The sequence below is a fragment of the Narcine bancroftii genome, chromosome 10 (assembly GCF_036971445.1).
Source record: "Narcine bancroftii isolate sNarBan1 chromosome 10, sNarBan1.hap1, whole genome shotgun sequence".
Classification (NCBI taxonomy): Eukaryota; Metazoa; Chordata; class Chondrichthyes; order Torpediniformes; family Narcinidae; genus Narcine; species Narcine bancroftii.
Window position 1 is genome coordinate 93,177,196 of NC_091478.1, and position 809 is coordinate 93,178,004.

The following is an 809-nucleotide window of genomic DNA, read 5'->3' on the forward strand; positions in this document are numbered from 1 at the left end:
GATGTAGTTCTTAAATGTTTTTATTCTGAATTCTATTTTCTTACCAAATTTTCACTTTAACCACATGAAACTATGTAAATATAAATACATTTAGGCTGTACATATGATATTGTAATTTAAAGGTGTAATTTTAATTTTGCTAGTTGTTCATCTCACTACTTTGGCGGTTACATTCAGTGATATACTGGAATTATGATTTACAAATAACATTAGTACAAAAATCATTAATAAGGATTCTGTATGGTCTGGTACAGGAGAGGGTCCATTGGGAGGGGGGGGGGTTGACACCATGAGTTACCGCACTGGGTGACGCTAACCAGAGTGACACAACTGTCCTAAGGTTTCTTCAAAAGCACCTGGAAAATTCCATCTCTGATCACATGGCACGAGAACTTGCAAAGGCCCTCCCCAAATGATATCCTGTCCTGATTTTAATACCTACCACCTTTTATCTGGCATCATCAGATCGAAGTGATGGAAGCTACAAATAGCACTCAAGGAGCATCTTGCTCACAAATTACTCCCGCAAGAATTCAACTTGTTTCAACATTCTCCAGGACATTGAGAGGAGCCTTAAACCTCGGAACTGAAGTCAATTAAACTATTCTATTTGATACATTAATATTTTTACCAATATTATGAAAAAGACAGGCTCTGCATATCTATCACCAGAATATTGTAAATCAGGATTAATACAAGAGTAAATGGAGAACTACTTCACAATTCTACACGTGACTTGATTAACCACATCTACAAAGCATTGAATATTAATTATGTTATGCATTTTATTTGAACATAAAATTATTTTG